This window comes from Peromyscus maniculatus, chromosome 15, assembly GCF_049852395.1.
Source record: "Peromyscus maniculatus bairdii isolate BWxNUB_F1_BW_parent chromosome 15, HU_Pman_BW_mat_3.1, whole genome shotgun sequence".
NCBI classification, from domain to species: domain Eukaryota; kingdom Metazoa; phylum Chordata; class Mammalia; order Rodentia; family Cricetidae; genus Peromyscus; species Peromyscus maniculatus.
The window spans coordinates 58,940,182-58,962,427 of NC_134866.1; the positions used below are offsets into that span (position 1 = coordinate 58,940,182).

General features: G+C 35.5%; 1 long non-coding RNA gene across 1 annotated transcript in view; it reads right to left on the reverse strand.

Moving 5' to 3' along the window:
- Positions 1-4,551: 4,551 nt before the first annotated feature.
- LOC121822862 (uncharacterized) overlaps positions 4,552-22,246 on the reverse strand; it is a 58,400-nt gene continuing 40,705 nt past the window's right edge. Inside the window, exons 3-4 of the long non-coding RNA XR_013044784.1 lie at positions 8,896-9,063; positions 4,552-4,725 (exon numbers count right to left, since the gene is read on the reverse strand). This is a non-coding gene — a long non-coding RNA (uncharacterized LOC121822862). The remainder of the gene's footprint in view (positions 4,726-8,895; positions 9,064-22,246) is intronic.

The window sequence follows — 22,246 nt, forward strand, 5'->3', positions numbered from 1 at the left end:
TGTCAGAATGGCTAAGATCAAAAACACTGAAGACAGCTTATGTTGGAGAGGATGTAGAGCAAAAACTATGATTTTAAACTTTACTATAAACCAGAGCTAGAAGTAATCAAGTAAAACTACCAGTTCCCTATCCTTGGAGAAAACATACAGCAGAATATCACCAAACTGCCAATTAAGCACTTTGTCAATACCTGAGGACAAATCTTGATAATTAACCAGGAAAGTCAACTGACTCTGCATCAAATAAGAGAAACTAATAAGATTTATAATGCTAACAAATCTATTTTATTATAAGATCAATTAGCCAAAACATTACTCTAAAGATTTTGGTTATAGTTTGCAGTTGTTATGTGGTTATATTATGTTCCATGGTCAATACAGTAAACTAAACAAAAACTCAAAATAAACAATGGCAAAAAGAAAGCTTTAGGCAAAACCATAATATTTCAAGTTGCACTGTAGGATATGAACAACTCTTGAAATAGTACTAAATTCATAAGAACAATGCTACATGATGATGTTTCTATAGTCTTGTAGATTTCCTCATCACAGCTTCACTTAGTGTAATTTCTTAGCACTATAACTTCATGAAGATTAAAGTATGAATTTCTGAACTTTGATACAAAATATATTCATCTAAATAACTGAAAACCATCTTGAAAACTTACCAGTAGACATTATCTGAGATTAGCTGAATCAACTGCTTGCAAGATTTCCAATTCCGGGATATATCCATTTGATGTTCTCTGATAGTCACATCTGAAATCGTTATCTCCTTAATTTAATATCTCAGCATTTTATATTTTCCTGTGTATGGGCTTTGTCTGAATGTTAGACTAATATCAATGCCCACATTGTTTGGATATCATCTTTTTATCCACTATTGCACCAACATGCTGTAGGAGGGCTGGCATAGACTGAATGTTCATCAAAAGTTTCATAGTGGCTAAATAATTATTAGTATTTAACATCCCTACAAAGATAATTTTGTTTAACAGCACAAATTGGAGATTTTAAAAAAGAATTACTTTAAAAAATTTAGTTGTACTGTAGTCTGGTAATTTTTATAAAGTTTTAAGTTAATGTGATATATGTAGCTTCATGAATGGGAGCTTTTATTTTAAATTAACAAAAAGGCAATCATTATGTTATTTGAAACTTAGGATGTTGTTGGCAGTATTTGTTACCCCTTCCCCAAAATATACACAGTGCATAGTTGGTACTTATAATTCCCAACATTTCAACTCTGCTCAGACTTTGAGAAGGAAGTTTTACCTATATAGAATATGAAAAAATAACCATCTTCTTGTGTTTTAATCAAAAGAAAATTCATCTCCAAAAGATGTCCATCTGTTTCCTTTCATGAGTTCTACATTTACATTATAAAAAGGCAGAAATATAATTAATATATTTTTCAATAAGAGACAGTTTAAATTAAGTGTACCAGCAATGAATTGTGTAAGCTTTGACACATCTAATTTTGAAATTTGTTTCCATCCTGGGAGGATGAAGGAGAAGTCAGGGCCTGTAGTCTTTTGCAGTTGAGAAATTTTTAGTGATCTATGGCTGAAAACCATGGGAGGATAGTTTCAGTTTTGCTCTTGAACATGTATCAAGCCCTTTTGCCAAGACATAGTCTTTCCTGTCACACTTTTCACTGATTCTAAATCAGTGAATGAGCGATGTCTTCTGGCAGCGTGGCTGCATTTGAATCTCTTCTCTTTCAAATCCAATCTGCACTTGCTAAACCTGGTGATCTGCATTTCAAACAAATGGCAATGACTGTATAATTTTATATCATTAATATTCTCAGGAAGTAGGCTAGATAGAAAAGGACCTTCTATAGTAAAGGGAAACAAAGTTGTAGAAGAAGCTTGCAGCATATTTTCTAAAGTAGAAAGACTGAGTAGGAAACAAAATCAGATTGTCAGTGTGTGAAAGTTAAATGCATTGATTTTATTGCAGAGGTTCAGTCACAACACCACCCCCATGTGACAGACACAGACAAAAAGAGAAAGAAGTGTATATCGCTGAGTAACATACTGGAAACCCGAGACCTCTGAGTCATAAATACCAGATTTGCTAATAATTGTTGGATGACAAACCACTTAATTTCTGTCATCACTTTCCATAAAATATTAGACAGGCTGAATCTGCCCAATGAAAAGGTTTTGTGATTAAAGTGAGCTGGCAGTTACAGGAAAGAGACTTTTAGATTGGGGGTTTATTCTGGCTCTATTTCCATTGATAATGGATGCCAACAAGTGAAAGTTAACTGTTCTTACCCTTCAGCTTTTCTAGATCTTGTTTAACGTGGGTATCCAAATACTGGTAATTTCAGAAAATGGTATTAAGTTATCATGCTTCTTCCTGTGGCGGTAGAGATGAGTAGAAAACACGGAGATTGATGTTAGAGCATGTGTATGGAAGGAGATGAATGACATTTATGTCTACACATCAATTCCAACTGCATGCTTTGAGCAATAAAAGTTTTTTTTTTTCATTTGTGGCTTAGAAATTACACATGTAAGCATAGTGGTCTTCCATGCCCAGTGAACTTTGAGTGAATTTAATTAAGTGAAGCAATCTATTGAAACAATGCACACTTCATAGAAATTTGAGCCCAGTTATCAAAATTATCAAAAATGAGGAAATTTTATAATGTATAAGAAAACACAACATTGCCAAAGACTAACTTTAGCTATGTGTAATCATCTTATAAAACAACCATTTTATTGGATGTTTCTTAATCTGTTCTACAAATCAGAGGCAGATCAACCTGTGCATTCACAGCAGCCCTTCTTTCACTTGGTGATCAGCTTTTGGTTTTGAAATGTCAACTTCAATATTTTCCATAATTCCCCAGTTATAGGCACCATTGTAAATTAGTTTAAAAAAACATTGCCTGACCCCAAGTTATATATGATCTGGCTCTTCAAAGAGAATAATAGAAATATGAATATTTTAAAATGACAACCCCAAGGATATTCTCAGACATGTTTGGGAAACGGATTTGAATTACAACCTGAACTTGAGCTCTTTTGTTATTCCATATAAACACTTAATTTCACACATTTTATAAATTATGTTTACTTTTCTATATGTCTTTGGATTTCAGTCAATAAAATGTAGGGGTGAAGGTAAGTCAAGGACTATACTAATAATGATCATAGTGAATTCTAATATGCCTTAAGGTCTATATTCTGAAGATTGAAATAATTTGTGTAATTCCCTAGAAGAATGCTTTGGACAGTTCTTGCTTTCACCATATAATTTTCAGCAGTGACTTGCATTTTTTTTTTGGTTAACTAAATTACATGAAAAATTTTAATTCAGGTCAGTGATGTCTCATAATCCAATAGCTTTGAATGTACTCATGGAATACTTTTATAATCTTGTGGTAATTACTAATATCCCTATTCTTAGAGGGAACTAATTTAATTTAAAGATAAGGGCTAGGACCCTCCTACAGTTTTGGTACTTTGAACTCATTTAGTATTTGATGCTATATGTCTTGTTATTTGAAACATTATCCCAGACTTTTAGAAAATAAACACAAATATGTGACAAGGTATAATGTAATTTTTGCCAAGCTATTTATTAATAAATTTTATAACATGAGTATTTTCAATCTAGACTACATTTCTTCTGAAATATCTATGAAAACATATACCATGTGGTGAAATTATTCACTGATTAAGACACTGATTGGGTAAAATCAATAAACACTTGCCATTTCTCCGATAGGTTAATCACAGGCAAATAACTCAGATTGTCCTCAGCATCCTGGACCCCATGTCAGGATAAAGATAGCATGGTGAGTAGAGTTTAAGCCAGGCTTATAAAAGTTTGGAAGCAAGCCAAATAAAATATGCTTTTACAAAACTCTCATATAGACACAGCTTCAAATAAAGAAGGACACAGCCCTGGGATTAATACTCCATCATCCCCATGGGGTAATGCTCCTGAAATGGCATATTCCTGTACATCACATATTGTGTGGAACCACCAAGTGTCCAGGCTGTTTTTTAAACATGCCAAGCAATCCCACCATGAAACTCCCAAACTCTTGGAGATTGTGTTCTACAAGGCTGCGATTCACAGAGATCTCTGAGGTATTTTGCTGCTTACTTTCCAAACCTGGCTTCCTGGGCATGGACATGAGAATAATCAACAAGGTACTTTACTGCCATGATCCTGAAATCTTTATTAACTTTTAATCAAGGGTCACACATTTTTATTTTGTTTGCCCTGCTAATTTTGTTAGCAGTCCTATTTACCTACTCTGTTACGTCTGCATGAGATCCTTGAGAACTGAATAGATTTTGCCTTTAATTTTTAATGCAACTTTTCAAACAGCTGGATGTTTCTCTTATAATCTTAAAAAAACATTTTCTTAGAGCAGCTTTACTCAACTATTTTGAGAAAATAATGTTGTCTGATTAGTTATTTCCATGTATGCCGCTGTTTCCACTATGATGCATCCATCACAATGATGACATGGACTGCTTATTGATTTAGCTGTTTTCTCAGAATAAGTATTACTTCATGAAAGGACAGTTTTTTATTAACATTTTTTCTTAGTGTCCTAGAGCTGGCTTTAATAAAAAACTAAAGAATACATGAAGTTCGGCGAATTTCAAGTATAGGTTGCTCAACTGTGAGTGACACAAGACAAAGCTGTCAGGTAAGCAGGACAAGGTGGGGACACTTGTCTTCATCTTCCTAAAGTAAGAGTGAGAGTTTCATTATTAGTGATTTGGTACTTATATTGTTTAAAATTTTTATTTTAAAAAATAAGTCAACACTCTGTACATCATGATACATACCTTGGGTGTACTTATGGACAATACATGCGCGAGCGGCGTGCGCGTGCACACACGCACACATGCACACACGCACACACGACTACTGTCAGTTTGGGGTTAGGAGTGTTTGGGCATTCTTTTAAAGGTGCATGAAACATTATTATTGAATTACAGAGAAAAATCAATGAATTTCCTCAGTTTGATGTTAATGAAAAAGGTTAAGCTACCAAACATTCAGGTCACTCAGCACATGACAGTAATTATAACTCAATAGTGCACTATTTTTCTAATGAACATCATTTTGTTTCTGGGTATGTATTCCTCCAAAAAGCAAATTATATATTCAGTTATAGTCAAGTAAGTAGGTTATATGGGAATGATACTGTTCATAGCCTGCTTCACATGGTGATAAAAATTGATGGTAAAATTCCTTTAAAGTGTTTTGTAGTTCTTGGTAGAAAGATGTATCTTTGGAAGACTGATACCAGTGGCCCCTGGAATGATCCCATATTACAAATTGAAAGTTAAGAAAATTATAGCCATATTCATGTGCAAACTTTTCACAGGGTTTATGCTCCAGAGAGGCAATTTCTTAGAGTGCTATTAACTACAATGCCATCTGCTTTCCAAACAAAAGCAAACCCTAAGTCTGTGGCTATTTGTAATTTATTTCTAAGTTTGAGCATTAAAGGGTGCTTTACTGGAAACTCAGTATAAGTTGGCTAGGGTGTCATAACAGAATGTCAGAAACTAGGCGGTTTAAACAACAGAATGTAAGTTTCTAAGAGTTTAGAATTCTGGAGGCTTGAGATCACATTGGTGGCAGCTTTGGCTTTCTCTTAGACCTTTTCATGACTTGTCTGTGTGTTTATGTGAGCATCCCTCTTTTCATGTACTTTGCTTATTATTTCCCATTTCTCTTTTCTTCCTTGTTCTTATCCTAGGGCATTCTTTCTTTTCCCAAATAGCAGTAGCCATAAGATGCTTGTGTTTCTCATTCTGACTTCATACTCTTAAAATGTTGACAACTAATTCCAACTATTTAATGGGAAATAATATAGTTTAGCTGAATAAATATTCATGTGTGAACATACTACATTTATTTTATCCATTCATGTGTTGTTGGGCATTTAGGCTGATTCTACAACTTAGTTGTTTTGAATACTGCCACGGTAAACTTCAATGTGCAGCTGTTTCTATTCTATGCTGACATGGAGTCCTTAGAGCACCATAGCTAGGTTCTATTTTTAGTTTTTTTTTTTTTTTTTTTTTTTGAGGAACCTCCATATTGGTTTCCATAGCGGCTGCACTAATTTACATTCTTACCAACACGATACAAAAGTTCCTTTCCTCCGTATTCTTACAAGCATCTTTTTTCTTGCTGATAGCCACTCTGGGAGTGAGCTAGATACTATCTTCAAAGACAGTCATATTCTGAATTTGGGGAAGAGAGAATTTCAAATGGGAATTGTCAAGGATACACTTCTCAGTCACTAATACCCTAATATTTGTGGTTATGACTAGGAAGAAGACACTAACTAGTAATTTAAGATACTCTCTTTACAGACACTTAATGTTTTGCGCTGCCGTTAAAATAAAATGCAGATCCTACAGGCAAGCTACATAACTCAGTTTCTCCCTTCTACTCATTTTTAGATGAGCATTCCTCCTTCATGGTTCTCACATGCTTGTAACCCCTTTCTCCAGCCATTTGCATTGACATCTGTCTAATTCAGCAGTTCTCAACCTGTGGGTCACAATCCCTTTGGGGGTTGAATGCCCTTTTCTTTTCTTTTCTTTTCTGTAGTATTATTTTTTAAAATTTATTTAATATTTTTATTTTGTAATTAACATAATTTCACATATCAGCCATGGATTCCCCTGTCCTCCCTCCTCCCACCCCCCAACCCTCCCCTAGTCCACTCTCCATTCCCACCTCCCCCGAGGCAAGGTGTCTCCCCTGGGGATTCAGCCCAGCCTGGTAGACTCAGCCAAGGCAGGTCCAGTTTCCTCCTCCCTACACCAATGCTGAGCAAAGTGTCCTAGCATAGGCCCCAGGCTCCAAAAAGCCAGCCCATGCCCCAAGGACAGGTCCCGGCTCCACTGGCTGGGGGGCCCCCAAACAGTTCAAGCTAATCAACTGTCCCACTTATCCAGAGGGCCTGATCCAGTTCCATGGGGGCTCCTCAGTCATTGGTTCACAGTTCATGGGTTTCCACTGGTTTGGCTATTTGTCCCTGTGCCTTTTTCACAGGGGTCACCTAAGACCATTGGAAAAACAGTTATTTACATTATGATTCATAAGAGTAGCAAAGCTACAGTTGTGAAGTAGCAGTGAAAATAATTTTATGGTTGGGGTCACCACTACATGAGGTGAGGGTTGAGAACCAATGGTCTAATGTGACTGTTCCAAGCACTTCAAGTCATTATCTCTATATTCTACGCTGAACATTATTTCTGAAAACTATTACTTGGACACATTATGGAAACTTGTCCTGCAGACATTCCTTATTTATTTTAATTGCTTTTAGGATAACCCATGAGCAGAAAGGAATAAGCCCTTCATGTTAGAAAAGTGATGCCATTCTCTAGCTGGAGTTTGAAGTCATTTCTAATGATCTGACTCTTTCTCAAAAAATAACCTTGCTTTTGTATTGGATATAAAGCTTCCAAGAACATTCACATTAGAAAGAGCGCTGAGAAATGTACATTGTAAAATCCATTCCTATCACTCACCAAACAAGTGAATAGGAATGTATTTATTTATTTATTCATTTATTAGTTATCTCAAATTTATAATCAAAATTTTATTGGTGTTATACCCAATTGAAGTCAGATATGAATACATCATTAGCTCCTGATAATTTAGGTTAGTGTTGAATTTTAGTGTTAAAAAAGATATCTGAATTTCTCAAAGTTAAGATGGATAATCTATTGAATATTTTCAATAATTCTTGAAAGCAAATAAAGGAAACTACTTGTTCTAATTTAAGTTCAAACAACGTTTTTAAAATTATTGTGACATTATGAAATCTATACTTTTCATTTACTTTCTAGAAAATGAACTGGCTTTCCTATATAAAGAACAAAAATATGTTAAAATTACATTTTTGTGTTAATGACTATTTACTTGATTTTATACAACAATCATATACATCTCCCCTGAAATTTAAAAAAACTTAATAGAATAACCTGGGGGCTTTTGACAAAGGGGTTATGCAATTATGTCAATATTGTATAATCATACTATAAACCCTTTGTTTTCAAGGAAGACTTATTGGGATGTCTATTCATTCAATGCACCTACTTAATGAAAACAGTCAGTCTAGAACAAAACCACGCTTCCTAAGTCTCTCTTCAGTTTATATAGTAAGAACACAAATCCCACAATGGGTTTTCTTAAGACTGGTCACTGTGCTGATCCACAGGTTGCTCAGTTGCAGGTTTTTCTGACAGAAGAAGGCTGCCTGCGTATTGTTAGGACTGATCATCTGTAGCATGGTTTATTCTTTTCTCTTAGATGGAATGAAAACTATACCAGGGAAGAGTGCTGACTTCATTGCTTCTCAGTTGCCAGCACTTTATTTCTTTCAGCTCTCATATTTCTGAGATATAGTAAATATTCAGTTAATATTTAATTAATAAGTTAATGACAGAGAGTCTGTGTCTTTAGTTTATGTACCTTCACATATCTCATTTTAGAAATCTTGAGGTTTTCCACTGATATTTGAGTTAAGGGGACATATTTCTTGAATATAGGATAATGTATTGAACTAGTACATGTGAATTTTTATTTCTGCTGCTGGGGTAAGAATTTATTCCTGGGGAAAAATAATAAATATTATTGGTTTAAAGATAACAAAAATTGACCATCCCATTCCCTTATGTTCTCATCCCTCATCCCCTACCCTCCATTGCCCCCTTTTATCCCCAGTTTATTCATGGAGATCTCATCTATCTCCCCTTCCCAGGGCAATCCATGCATCCCTTAGGGTCCTCCTTGTTAGCTAGCTTCTCTGGAGCTGTGGGTTGCAGTCTGGTTATCCTTTGCTTTACATCTAATGTCTACTTATGAGTGAGAACATACCATGTTTGTCCTTCTGAGTCTGGGTTACCTCACTCAGGATGATATTTTCTAGTTCCATCCATTTGCCTGCAAATTTCATGATGTCATTGTTTTATACTGCTGAGTAGTACTCCATTGTGTATATGTACCACATTTTCTTTATCTATTCTTCAGTTGAGGGGCATCTATCTGGAACAGGAATGGAGTGGGAAAGCAATAAAAGAGATACCACGATAGAGGGGGACATCATGGGGATAGGGAGAAATCGGGTGCTAGAGAAGTTCCCAGGAATCCACAAGGATGGCCCAAGCTTAGACTACTAGCAATAGTGGAGAGGGAGCCTAAACTGGCTTACCCCAGTGATCAGATCAGTGAATACCCTAACTGTCATCATAGAGCCTTTGCCAGTAACTGATAGAAGCAGATGCAGAGATCAACAGTCAAACACCAGATCGAGCACAGAGAGTCCAGTCGAAGAGAGACAAGAGGAATTCTATGATCAAGGGGCATCAAGATTATGATGGGGAAACCTACAGAGACAACCAAATCAAACTAGTGGATGCTCAAGATCCATCTCTGATGCAGAAGCTGGCTTTTTGGACCCCACTACCTATTGTGGGACACCTCACACAGCCTTGAGGCAAGGGGAGGGGCTTGGACCTTCCTCAACTGAATGTACCAGGCTCTGCTGACTTCCCATGGGAGGGCTTACCTTCTTGTAGGAGGGAATGGGGATGGGTTCAGAGGGGAGGTTGGAGGGGCGGGAGGAGGGAAGAAGGGAATCTGTGATTGGTATGTAAAATGAATAAAAAAATTTCTTAATAAAAAAGATAACAAAAATTGTGTTTGGGTTCTATATTAAGGTAAAGCAAGTAAATGGTTTGTTTGAGAATAACAGACTACCTTGATTGCATACTCTGGAACCAAGATAAAAGTCAGATCAAATAACTACAAGGCTGTTATTCTTAGATTCTGATTGAATTTCAGTTACTTTTTCTCATTAAAACTCATGGTTTGTACTTGATATGAAAATCTATTTTAAAAAGTCAACTCTTTTCTTAGGAATTGTAAACTTAACTTATAAAAATTTGTATACATTCCTCCCCAAGCCATTTTAAAGGCAGAACAATAGATAAACTGTATCAGAGCATTACATTTTTATTATATGAAAACACTGAGTAATTTATATGTCATATTCCTTGATTTTTAAAATGTTTGCTTTCAAAAACTTGAATTATAGCTGCCGTATTTGCAAAAAAGAACTAATTCAGACCTTCCAGGATAGCATAGATACCTGCATGTTAGGAATACCAGCCTAGAGGAGGCAGAGAAAGGAGCATAATGAATTTCAGTTTAGTCTGGGACACACCATAAGCCATTGTCAAAAACAAACAAGCAAACAAATAATAATACAAATAATAATAAACAAAAAATAGAAAAAGAAAGCACACTAAAGCTCAACTAAAGATCTTTTAGCTTTTATATATGAAACTACTCATTTTGTATATGAAATATAACATGAATCATGAGCTACTTAATTTCATAAATATTTTCAGAGCTGACATTTTAAAATCCAATATGCAATATGAGAACAAAAGAGATAAAAATTATGCTGTATATGATTCATATGTACAATTTAATTGATGAAGATGATTCAAATTTTATGTTCTAAATCCACTATCTCAACATTTTAGGACAGTACCACCAAAATTGTAATCTTAAGTTTATAATAGTATTTTAATTTGCTCAAAGCATAAATATTGGATTTAATGATAAATGAGTACATTGTTCATTTACTTATTTATTTTAACTCATAAAATGACTTTAAATTTCTATTCATGATACTAATGTGAACTCATGGCTTCTGTTGAAAATAATCTGATTTTTTCAGCTTAATCAAAATAAACCAACAGCCACTAACCACTCTGCTGCTAAAGTTCAATAATACACACAAATTACCAAAGGAAAATGACTTTGTCATAGTAAGTGGCCTTCAATTGATTTTTATAAGAATGAACATAGGGTCACTGATGCAGCACAATCCTGAGAATCTGCTTTTTTAATTTATATATCATAATCTAGTGGCTAATAGTTAAGGCTTGGAAGCAATATTTTGTTAATCTTACTTCTTTTCATGTATGTTTGTATGTTTTATTTCTTTTTTTTTTTTTTTTTTTTTTTTGGTTTTTCGAGACAGGGTTTCTCTGTGTAGCTTTGCGCCTTTCCTGGGACTCCCTTGGTAGTCCAGGCTGGCCTCGAACTCACAGAGATCCACCTGGCTCTGCCTCCCGAGTGCTGGGATTAAAGGCGTGCGCCACCACCGCCCGGCTGTATGTTTTATTTCTAAACATGTATGTTGAAAATCTGGTGCTATGTTTCCATGGTTGAAGATTTTCAGGGTTTGTTACCTCTTACTACAAGGGGTAGGAATCACTTTGTAACTTTAAGGCTTTCAGTTGTGAGGTACCTAAATGTCCGGCAGAATAGATGCTTGTGAAATGGATTTATCTGTCTATCCATCATCTGTCTGTATCTATCTATCTATCTATCTATCTATCTATCTATCTATCTATCTATCTATCATCTATCTATCTATCATCTATGTTTATTATTTTGTTATCTATTTGGTAGACATATCTAAAGTTCACACAAAAAGATAAACTCTTGGACATCTATATTTTAGGAGATTTTATTTTTTTGAGGTGAAAAGCTGCTAAACACTGAATTAATGTTAGATTATAGCTGGAGACAAATGTGTGGAACTTTGTGTGGATACAGCTTTTAAAAATTGGCTTCAAGTGCCACCTTCATGTGGCAAAGCAATAAGACAGCATTAAGGGAACATTCTAGTGTTTACAGCAGGAATTTTCCTTGAATGGTGTTTGTGTGTTTTAAAATTAAATTTCACCAGAATATTTGGTGGTAGTGTCTCAGAATGCTCATTTTCTCTTCTTTATTTAAAGGGTAAATTTTCACATTGACCAAGTTTGCCTTACAGCCCTCAAATGTGTGTGTGTGTGTGTGTGTGTGTGTGTGTGTGTGTGTGTAAGTGTACCTCCCTGTGTGTGCAATAACTTTAGATAATTTTTTTTTCTATTGCTTCCCACCTTAATTTTTGAGAAAAGGTCTCTCTCTCTGAATTCAGAGCTCACTATTTCAATTAGACTGGCTGACAAAAGAGCCCCATAAACCACCTGTCTCTGCTTCCTCCAACACCTCTGAGTCCTGCTGATGAAACTTCAGGTCCTCGTGCCTGTGAAGCAAGTACTGTACCACTGAGCTTATTCCTCCACCCTTCATATAGGCTTTATTTCTATGTTCTATGATGACTTTTAGAATTAAAGGGAAGAAAAATCCATGCTGTGAACATTTCTTTTATCCAGTTCATCAATGTTTGCTTCAGAAATTACATACTCTTAGAATGTTGGAATGGACTGAAATCACATCCTTCTGTTGTCTCTGTCTGCTAAGGATCAAGCTCCCCTTCCTTATGTACAGCCGGTACTCTTGGAACACGAGTTTCCATGTAAATAATTCACACACTCTGAAAACAAAGCCTCATAACCTTTGGTACCCTGCTGGATGTATTTACCAATGCCTGTGCTCACAGCTTCTTTTTTAAAGGACTGTATTCTTGCTATATAAGGTTTTCAGATTTCACATTCATAATTTATAGATGTTCTCCCTAATACTGTATAGTATATTTTATAAGTGATATTTCTGATGAATGTGTCTAAATTCACTTTGATTTTTAAGCACAGTTCCACTTCAACAGAACTTAACGTGATATACAGAGGTATGTCTCACAGGTAACCTCAATTTTACTTGCAGTAGCAAAAAATATTTAAATAATGTTTTCTGGGGTGCAATACTAGTGTATACTTCCCCATATTTACATAAATTCCAAGAGTGAGGGTGTGCATAGTTTTTTTAGTGCATTTTTTATTTGGTAGCTAATAAATAAATTGTTCAACAATTATGTAGGAGTGCTGTAAAAGTGGTTTCATGCAATGTTTTGGGGACTCTACATATCTCCCTAACAATTCATGACATATATGATCCATGTTAACAGAAAATTTGTCAGAATATTCTCAACTTTAATGCTGTAGAAATAACTAAGCAAAAGAAACCCCTCTTCTGTTTCCTAAATACTTTCATGAAAACCTGAGGTATTCTGGGAATTTTAGGTAAAAACACTATTTTCTCAGATATCGAAACACTCAGAACACTGAGTGTTGAATGGCTTGACAGTTAGATGCCTCATCACTACTTTTTACCACTGAGTTAAACATGTTCTAGGCTGCTAAGTTCTGGACAAAATATTAACTGGGCATTTAATTACATATTCATATTAGTAAACCTTGACTTTTCTTTCCCTTATGTTCACTCATAAATTTCCTCAACAAATTAATTTCCACGACTATAAAATCTCATTTTATGAAGAAGCTTTATTGAGTAATAAATACCAAGGAAAAATTATCATTGTTCTATGCCTAGGAAAAACAGGCATCCGTGGGCTGGAGAGATGTCTCAGTGGTTAAGGCTACTGGATGCTATCACAGAGAACACAGTTTCATTTCCAATCACCAACATGGTATTTCACAAATGTCTGTAACTCCAGCTCCGGGGGATCCATCACCATCTTCTAGCCTCCACAGGCACCAGGCATGCAAGTGGTCCATGCAGATAAAAGTCATACACATAAAACAAAGCTTAAGAATAATACGCATAACTTTATAACTTCATAATCTGGTATTTATCAAATTTCCTGAATAATCAAGACTACATTGGAATAGAGAAAGAAGAAAGAAGTGAAAAAGAAAGAAAGAATGGAGAAAGAGAGATGGGAGGAGTGGTTGAAGTCCTAAACAAATGTGTATTGTTGACATGATCACAGTCATGCCAAGGATGCCATTAGCTAACTTCCATAGTAATGGCAAGGTTTTCCTGGCCCAGGCTCAGGGGACCGGCAAATACTTCTCCTGGTCCAAGTACAGATGATAACAATGTTTGCATAAAGTATCAATAGACGCTTCCTTTTCCTGGATGACTGCAGCCTGAGACTGCTCTCCTTCTGACCCTACAGAGATTAGCTAACCTGTATCCTTTTTCATGTTGTGTGTGTAATAAACATGCTGTTTTCTGGTTACTGCCTTGTCTGCACCAGAGAACATGCCCTCCCTGATTCCAGCTTTCGTGTGTGTGTGTGTGTGTGTGTGTGTGTGTGTGTGTGTGTGTGTGTTTCTTCATACTCAGACTCCCACTCACGTCAATCCCAAAACTGTGCAAGTTGAGGTGGCACTGTTGGTTTTTACTCTCAAGCTTTTTACTCTTTGCTCCTTGGGGTGCCCCACCACTCAGCATCTAAATAAATCACACATGGAAACTTATTCTTAATTATAAATGACTGGCTTTAGCTTGGCTTGTTTCTTGGCAGCTTTACTTAACTTTCACTTATCCCATCTACCTTTTACCTCTGGGCTTTTACATTTCTCTTACTTCTGTATATCTTGCTTTCACTCTCACTCCATGGCTGGCTGTGTGGGGGTGGATGGCCCCTGGCATCTTCTCTCCTTTCTCTTCTGCTCCTCTTTGCCCCACTTCCAGGTTTCTTCTTCTAGTTATTGTCTCCTGCTGCCAGCCCCGCCTATCCTTTCTCTTGCCTTTCTATTTGCTGTTCAGCTCTTTATTAGACCATCAGGTGTTTTAGACAGGCAAAGTAATGCAGCTTCACAGAATTAAACAAATGCAGCATAAACAAATGGAACGCGTCTTTGCATTATTAACAAGTATTCCACAGCATGAACAAATGTAACACATCTTAAAGTAGTATTCTCCAATTGAGGCATAGAGGGAGAAGAAAAAAGAGAAGGGAGGAAGGGAAGAAGAAAGAGGTGGCAGCAAAACCAAGAACCAAAGCACGAGGTTTGTCTCAGCTAAGGTTTCTGTTGCTGCAATGTAACACCACGACCCAATAGCAAGTTGGGGAGGAAAGGAATTATTTGTCTTACACTCCTACATTGTATCCAATCACTGAAGGAAGCCAGGACAGGAACTAAAACAGCGCAGGAATCCTGGAGACAGGTGCTGATGCAGAGGACATGGAGGAAAGCTGCTTACTAGCTTGCTCCCCATGGCTTGTTCAGCCCACTTTCTTATAGAACCCAGGACCACCAGTCCAGGGATGGCACCACCCACCATGGGCTTGGCTCTTCCCCAATGATCACTAAATGAGAACATGCCTTACAGATGAATCTCAAGGAGACATTTCCTCAGCTGAGGCTCCTTCCTCTGCTGACTCTTGTGGTAATATTGTGTTCCCCAAAATATTGTGCACCCTAATAAACTTATCTGGGGTTAGAGACAGAACAGCTACTAGATACAAAGGCTAAAAAATGGTGGCAATCACACCTTTAATCCTAGCATTCCAGAGGCAGAAATCCCTCTGGATCTCTGTGAGTTCAAGGCCACATTGGAAACGGCCAGGCATGGTAACACACACTTTTAATCCCAGAAAGCAAGCCTTTAATCCCAGGGAGTGGTGGTAGGAAGCAGAAAGGTATATAAGGCGTGAGGACCAGAAACTAGAGACATTTGGCCTGGTTAAGCATTTGGCTGGTTAAGCTTTCAGGCTTTCAAGCAGCACAATTCAGCTGAGAATCATTCAGATATAAGGACACAGAGGTTTCTAGTGTGAGGAAACAAGATTAGATGAGAAGTTGGCCAGGTGAGGTTAGCTGTGGCTTGTTCTGTCTCTCTGATTTTCCAGTGTTCACCCCAATACCTGCCTCAGGTCCAATTTTATTAATAAGAACTTTGACGATTCATGCTACAGACTAGCTCATGTCAAGTTGACACACAAAACTGGCCAGTACAGAGTGGAAAAGAGAGGAAAACCAACTGGGTATATATTAAGATTTTGTAAATTTAGTGGACCTCAGGACACTTTTTCTAGTCGTCTGCTCTACTGAGTTTTAATGTGCACCTCAGCTTCATAAACACTACACCAAATGATCTTATTGATATTTACAAATATTTTATAAGTACTTAATGAGCTTAATATTTCTTTAATGCCCTTTCATTTAAGGTAATAATTTATATTAATAAACAAACCAGATCTATGTCATTTATTACTTTGTATTAGTCTTCTTACCTTGCTCAGCAATTTGGCGATTAAAAATTCTAGTAAAGTTTCATTGATTTGTTTATTAGCTGATTCCTGATCTTGGCTCCCTGCTTCCCCTTTTCTCTCATCTCTTTACTATCATATAACCTCATCTTGCAATATCATGAAAAGGGAATAAATGCTAAGTAATTTTTAAGTCAATTAAATGTCCACACCCAACATTTTATACCTATTTTACACCCAGCATAGATTCTTCCTTAGATAAACTCATAGACTATGGTAGCATCCAGAGACAAAATGTTAGACATAAAATGCTCTTTACTAAACTAGAAGCATAAAAGAAAACGATAAAAGGGTAAAACTTAAGGCACTAGTCATTCAGAAATGAGCTTAGATGCTGGTTCTGCCACTCAGCACAACAGCTTCTCTGAAACTCCATTTTCTAATTTTTATTTTATTTATTTATTTTATTTTTTATGACATGACCTCAGTTTCACTTCACTATTCTCCTCCCAGTACCTCCTCCAACTCCTGCCCCTTTCCACTTCATTTCTCTCCTAAAAAGGGCAGGCCTCTCATAGATAACCAAACATGGCATATAAACTGTAGTAAGCCTAGGCACCTTCCTCATGTGAAGGCTGGATGAGGCAGCTCAGTATAAGGAAAGGGTGTAAAAACCAGACAAAACAATCCCTTCTCCCACAGTTAGGAGTTCTACAAGAACACAGATCTACACAACTGTAACATATTTGCAGACAGCCTAGTTCTGGCTCTCTGTTGTACGTTCAGTCTCTATGGGCTCCTGCTTTTCTCCCCTTTAAAATTACCATATTAATACATGTGGAGCTTCTAGAATTTTAGACCATCTTTTTTAAAATTAATATTCTGTAAAGAACTTCATATGGCATTTACTTTTGTTATACTTATCACAACTACTGCTTCCCCATTATCTGGAGGAACCCAGTTTAAATAGTGGAAATGTCTAAAGGTGTCTGGTAGACTAAATGTTGGACCAAGATGAGAGAGAGTCAAGTCATAATCAGCTTATCTCACTCATTATGGCTCTCCTAGCTCTAGTTTGCGATAGCTGGGTGACTAGAATGACTCTTACTGTTGCTGTTGGAGAAAGAGTGGCAAATGGTACTTATTAGTTATCATAGAAATGCAAGGAAGAGAAAAACTGCAGTGTTTACATCATAAATCTTCACTGAGGAGAAACAAAGTCACATCTTACACATTCGGAAGGCAGCCGTGGCTCCTTTTACAAAGAATATGCCCGAGGAAAAGCACGAATTTAGAAGCTGGTTGCATTTTAAGTAGCATTAGGTCATGTTAGCAGTCTAAAAGATGTTTGCCCAAGGATATGTTAGCATTCCTTCCATGATATTCAGAGGATTCATGTGTACTTTTGAAAGAAAAATCAAAGTTCTATTCAATACTTGATATGTGTACTGAGTGAATGTAAAAGATAAAGAGAAACCATTACACTGATAGCTCTTTTCTTTTTAAGCTATTTCTTTTGTATTTAAGATTATAATGTAATTACATCACTTCTCCTTCCCTTTCTTCTCTCCAAACCCTCCATATACCCCTCCTTTCTGTCTTTCAAATTCATTACATTCTTCATTTTTTGTTACATATATATGTACATGTATATGTAGTGGAAAAATCTTTTTGTACATTGTAAAGATGTTCTTTGTCAATGTGCCATTTGATTGGTTTAATAAAGAGTGGAGTGGCCAAAAGATAGGCAGGAAGAGGTTAGGTGGGACTTCCAGGCAGAGAGAGAACAGAAGGTGAATCTAGGCACAGGAGAGATGCCAAAGGACATGGAGAGGAAACCAAAGATGCAATATTCAAGAGAGGTAAAAAGTCACAAGGCAAAATATAGATTAATATAAATTGGTTAATTTAAGTTATAAGAACTAGTGGGATAAGTCTAAGCTAAGGCAAAGTTTTCATAATTAATAATAAGTCTCTGTGTTGTTATTTGGGAGTTGGCGACCCAAAGAAAAATCTGACTACATGTATGTACATATATATTCCTGCATAGTGTTACTTGTATAAATGTTTGCAGGGCTGACCATTTAGTAGTGGATAGTCACCAACATGACTGATTAAACATGAGCAGAACAAGGTCAACAACAACCGACATGCCAAAATGAAGTGTGCATTGGTGGAGAAGCCCAGAGGTCTCAGCCCTGCACAAAACTACAGGCAAGTAAGGAATGCCAAGAGTGGGTGAAATAGGCTTACCAAAGGGCATACAAATTGATATCTCTATTTCTTATAATTTAATGATATTTGGTTTCAAAGATGGATTGTGCCCCATAGAATAGACTATTATCCTGGTGCCAGTTAATGACTTCCCAGAAGGCTGAGACCATTTTAGTTTTCCTCATGTTCTTACACCTTTTTTTTTTCACTTGTAACATTACCTCCTGTGGTTGATATCAACTGTCATCTATGTCCTGAGACCTATAGAGGTAATAGTAATTGTGGTAATGTGAACATAGCCTAGAAATGGGCTAGAGAAAGTAAGAATCAACCTCTAGAACTACTTAATTTTGATCTGTCCTAACAATGTGTGAGAAACTAAAATCAAGACTAGATTCTCATCTCCTGACTGGCATTGTGTGGGCAGATAGACAGTAAACTAAGATATCTCAATGAGATAGAAAGTTGATAGCATGCAGTGAGGCTAGAGACTAGAATCTAGTGATTCCCTGTGCTCTAGAAGTCCCAAGCCACAATACTAAGCACTAAGGGCTGGTATAATGGTTGTATTCCTTACTGTGTCCTTAATCTTTGGGAGAGTGGACTGAGTTGGTAATGTAAGAGTAGATAACTCCTACACAATACTAGCTAGAAGGTGTCTAAAGGGATTCAGGAAAGTTTGATTTTCTAAAGAGATGTTCAGCTCCTAGCTAATTTTTCATTCAAGATATCACTGTAGGGGAACATTGAAATCCCTATCACAAATAATAGACCACCACAATACTAACTAGATGAAAAAAAGAGAAGGAGATTAATAATACATTATTATACTATTCATCATTACATGACAGTTTCTACATTTTATTAGAGTAGGCATCACATTAGAAGCTAAATTTGATTATTACTGTTATTTAGATGCCTTGGCTATTACTTATTATTTAAGGTGTATGAACATCAATGTAGATATCAGATTCCTGAAAAGTATAAGTAATTTCATATTTCCTTATTTCAAATTAAAATGTTATCTAGACCATCCTTTAAATGAGTTTAAGATGTCTAAAAGATTAATATATTGCTTTAGATTTTAAAAAACTAAGTAGATAAATAAAATTCTGTGATTTCATTACTGAATTAAACTCATAGATGATGTTCTTATTGTTGTGATTAAATTGTAAAATTATTTAAGAATGTATGTATGTCAATAGTTTCCACATTTTATTAATGCAAGAATAGCCTTTTCATGCTTTTGTACTCTGTTGTAATATGTTGAACATATTACAAGGTTATAATAGTATATTTGATAAAGAGACATGGAAATATATTTTAAAATGTTTAACTTCCACTACACAAATGGAATATTCCCAAGAGAATTCCATCAATTACTGATTCTATCGCTTAGAAACCACAACTTATTTCCCTAAAATGTGATTTTTTTTGTAAAACCTTTTCCATTATACTGCTTTTTAATCTCAAAAATACATGTTATTTGTACATCAAAATGGTGACAGAGTTAGTTTTCACTTATAGTGATGATTCAGATTTTAGATTATACCTGACGGACCAGTGCCTGAACAGTACATATGGCAAAGTCTCAGTCCTTGAAGTTTGCCATTCAGCATGGGTACTCTGAAGCCTCGCTTACTGAGTCTACTGTGTGACTGTAGAGATGTGACCATTTCCATTAGGTGGCCATTTGTACAATGGGACAGTTTGGCTAAAAACAATCATCATTAGAAGTATGGTGATTTCATTTGTCAGCCTCTGCATAGTTTTCAATGGAAAATTATCTCAATATTTATCTAATCTGCCCTAAGAAACGTAGTGCGATCAGAAATGTTAACAAAATTTTTCTGTAATAGTATCTGGGAATATAAGGAAAACAGGAAAAGAATGTGTCATTTCTTTTCTAGTAGTAGTTGTTGTAGCAGTAATGGTGATATTGGCAGATGTATTGTATGTTATCAGGTCTCTGGAAGAAACAGGACCCTAACAATTATAGAGGTTGGATAGTATCCTACAGGGTGGTATGTATCACATACTGAGTGGCAGCAACTGTACCCTGAATTCTGGTAGAAAATGGTGTAGGTATTGATCCTACTGACCAGTTATCTTGTACTTTTGAGAAGGCATTAAATAGCTAAACAGAGGATTTAGCTTTTGGCTGCATTTGGTAAGATGACATTGCCTGTAAGCAGTTCATTTTTTTTTTTTATTTTTGACTCATTCAAACACAAGGAAATCACCACAGAATCTCTTTACATAGATATTTAATCATTTTTTCACCTTTTGATATACTGTTATGATAAGGATCACACATGGGTTCTGTCCACCTCTCCTAAGGTCCTGTCAATCTAGAACAAGTAGATTGAATCTATGGAGAAAATGCTGCTCTCACTGCCAGAATCAAATGATCTAAAGCATATATTAAACTTCCATTTTCTCCTCTAGGGCATTTTTAGTCCCATAATGAATATTAGGCTGAAATAATAGATGGTAGTTAAACATATATTGGCTCTTCCCAAATGTTTCACTACAGAGACAAAGACAATATGCAAATTTTCCTTTGTATTCTTACTAAAGAATTAATATTAGTGAACTCCTGGTTATCAAGATTAAGTCAAATAAAAATAAATCAACAGAGAAATTATTTATAAGATATATGCAATATAAATTATAACATACAAAAGGCCAAAATAGAATTCATTTTATACAGATATTTGGGAACTCAACTCAATCTTGGGATGATGATTTTAGTGGTGGCCTTAACAAAAATGCACAATTTAACAGGATATATTTACAATACATAGTAAATGCTTAGATTGGATTAATTAGTATGTATCGTTGAAGCTTTTTACTGTTTAGAATTATTTGCCTTGCTGAAGTAGTAAATCTAGATGAGCTGAGTGCTCAAATGATTCTAATAACAACACTTGGCATTTGTACAGTGCATTATATTTTCTAAGTACTTTATAATTACAGTATTAATTAGTTAAGTGACACACTGATCTTGTGAAGAGGTATACATCATTATCCCCTTTTACAAATGAGGAAACTTTAAATACACAGACACAGCAATTCACATAGCTACTAAATCAGGTTAATACTAAACAACCCTTTGCATGGCTTGTGATATCTGATGTTGCATTTTATCATAATTTATATTGTTGTCACATTATCTTTGTTCAGAGTCTTGGATAGTAAGCTCACTCACTAAGTAGAGATTTTAGTTCACACATAAATTTTCAGAAAGCTAATAAACTAAGAAAGAACAGGGAACAATTTTTTTTTCTTTTCATTTCAACATATTATGTCTCCTATGATAAACTGTATCTTTGAGTATAAGATATTGATCAGGGCATCTTTGTAGTGACTTGAATAATTTCTTAGAAGGATTCTTAGTCTTTCATATGCAGTTAGCCTCACCTGGTCCTTTCTGTAGTATTTCTAAAGTAAGTCCTTTCTGTAGTATTTCATATCAGAGCATGTTGAAGCAACACTTCAGACTAATGAGGATGGAAAGTTCAGTAACATTTCCTTAGTTATGAACTTTAGTCCACAAACTTAATGTAAATGAAGTAAATTTCCAAAACATTATGAAATAATTACAGATTATTTTAACCAAACAACTTCAATATGCATTATTAATTACTTATTTTTATTTGAGTATCTTAGAGAGTTCCTAAATTAATAATATATAATGTCTGTACTCAATTGGCCTATAGTTTGTTTAGAAGGATCTAAACACATGTAAAGTTATAACACTATCCAAAAAAATATTTGTTAACTACTTACCATCTATAAGTCATAATTCTATATAGCAAAGTATATAGAAATCCATTAGAGTATCTTGAATTGTAGTGAGCAAACTAAAATATTATTTATACTGAAATAGAAGAGGGTTGGAATAGTTACTGATGAGTCCTGAACAAAAGAGGTTTCAATAGTTATCTGACACACACTATCCTGAAAATTTACTGACAGAAAGAGCAATTGAATTAAATATTAGAAATTAAGTAAATGTTTTTTAAA